Source organism: Myotis lucifugus, unplaced genomic scaffold (genome assembly GCF_000147115.1).
Source record: "Myotis lucifugus unplaced genomic scaffold, Myoluc2.0 scaffold_420, whole genome shotgun sequence".
Taxonomy (NCBI): domain Eukaryota; kingdom Metazoa; phylum Chordata; class Mammalia; order Chiroptera; family Vespertilionidae; genus Myotis; species Myotis lucifugus.
The window spans coordinates 717,048-719,463 of NW_005871468.1; the positions used below are offsets into that span (position 1 = coordinate 717,048).

General features: G+C 47.5%; 1 protein-coding gene across 1 annotated transcript in view; it reads right to left on the bottom strand.

The window, feature by feature from the left end:
* Positions 1–2,416, bottom strand: part of MYH10 (myosin heavy chain 10) — a 129,134-nt gene that overhangs the window by 31,758 nt on the left and 94,960 nt on the right. The gene's annotated exons all lie outside the window — the stretch shown is intronic.

Below are 2,416 nucleotides of genomic sequence, written 5' to 3' on the forward strand. Positions count from 1 at the left end.
AGGCCCGGTGCACAAAAATTTGTGCACCGGGGGAGGGGTCTAACATCCCGGCCTGTGCCCTGTCGCAGTCTGGGACCCCTCGGGGATGACAACCTGCTGGCTTAGGCCCGCTCCTTGGGGCATTGGGCCTAAGCTGGCAGTCAGACATCCCTCTGGCAGCCCGGGAGCCTTCGGGGGATGTCCACTTGCCAGCGGGGAGCAGGCCTAAGCTGCAGTCGGACATCCTTAGCGCTGCTGAGGAGGCGGGAGAGGCTCCCACCACCACCAATGTACTGGCAGCTATCAGCCTGGCTTGTGGCTGAGCAGAGCTCCCCCTGTGGGAGCGCACTGACCACCAGGGGGCAGCTCCTGCATTGAGCATCTGCCCCCTGGTGGTCAGTGTCATAGTGACCAGTCATTCCCAGTTGTTCTACTGTTAGGGTCAATGTGCATATTACCCTTTTATTATATAGGAGTGCCTGGCCAGCCTGGGTGAGGGGCTGATGGCTGTTTGCAGGCTGGCCACAGCCCCTTCAGGGTGGGGGGTCCTGCTGGGTTGCCTGGCCAGTCTGGGTGAGGGGCTGAGGGCCGTTTTCAGGCTGGCTAAGCCCCCCAGTGGGGACCCTCACCCCATGAGGGTGTGGCCATCCTGGGTGAGGGGCTGATGCCTGTTTGCAGGTTGGCCACGGCCCCCAGCCACCTAAGCTCCCAGTGGAGGCTGGCTGGAAGCAGGTATCTGGGATTTATTTATCTTCTATAATTGAAACTTTGTTGCCTTGAGCGGAGCACACAGCCAGCTCAGGGCAGGTGGGAAGCTTGGCTTCCTCCATCGCCCGGGCAACCAAGCCTCCTGCTTGCTCCAGCTCTGTGGCTGCTGGCCGCCATCTTGGTTGGGTTAATTTGCATATAGTCGCTCTGATTGGCTGGTGGGTGTGGCTTGGGGCATAGTGAAGGTACAGTCAATTAGCATCTTTGTCTTTTATTAGTGTAGACTAGTAGAAGTATGGTGCCAGGTGGGTACTGGATATATCAGGGGACCACTTGGTAGAGCATATGATTATCTAACCACTATGCTATACACCTAAAACTAATACAAAATAATAATGAATGTAAAGTGTAATTGGAAAAAAAGATTTGTGCATTTTATGTAGTTACACCTCAATAAAAATAAAGTGGAGCAAATAGGTAGTTGGCTATATTAAAGATGAATCCTGGCTATACCATCAACTTTGTCCTCTGGATGTCAATTATGTTCCTTTTTCTCCTACCCATAAAAAGGGAGAGTCTACCCGACTGTTTATCATACAATGAGACCACAATACAGGTTCCCCCAAACCCATAAGGGCTGGAATAATTGCTCAACGGAATTCCCTCTGGAACAGTGGGAGAAAGGGCCATCCTATGATGACAGGCTTGTTTATTTTATGGAACAACAAAGGCTGCCATAATTGAAAATCCAATTTCCAAGAGAAAAAAAGCAAACTAAATATTAAAGAAAATTATGCAATACATTAAAAAAACCAATTTCCCATCATAAGTTTTCATCCATTTCTATTGCATCCATTTCTGTTATTTTTACACAAACCTAGATGGTATAGCCTACTGCACACCTAGGCTGTATGGTATAGCCTGTTGTTCTTAGGCTACAAGCCTGTTCATGTTACTGTACAAAACATGAGTTAAATGAAGCACAGAGAAGATGATGTAATCAGACATGCGGGAAACATGAGATAGTGAGGCTGCTGCCAATAAAACATGGCACACTGTTTTACAACAACATTTTTAACAAATAGAAGGAGTACCCTCTAAAATGATGATAAACAGTGTAGTATAGTAAATACATAAATCTGTAGTCATTTATTACATTATCAAGTGTTATACACCAGCGGTAGCCAACCTTTCGGACCTCACGGACCACCGGTTGGCAACCACTGTTATATACTGTACCTAATTGTATGTGCTGTACTTTTATATGAATGGCAACTCAGCAGGTCTGTTTATACCAGAAGCACCACAAACACATGAGGAATGCGTTGTGCTGTGACCTTACAATGGCTGTGAGGTCACCAGGTGACAGGAATTTTTCAGCTCCATTATAATCTATGAGACCACTGTCATATATGTGGCCTGTCTTTATCTATCTATCTATCTATCTATCTATCTATCTATTTATATATTGTTAATCCTCACCTGAGGATATTTTTCCATTGATCTTTTAGAGAGAGTGGAAGAGAGGGAGAAACATATTGATTGGATGCCTCTGGCACGTGACCCAACCAGGGCCTGGGCCGGGGAGGAGCCTACAACCACGGTAAGTGCCCTTGATCAGAATCGAACCTGGGACCCTTTGCTCTGCAGCCAATGCTGTGTCCACTGAGCCAAACTGACTAGGGGTGTGGCCTGTCTTTAACCAAAACATTGTTATGGGGGCATGACT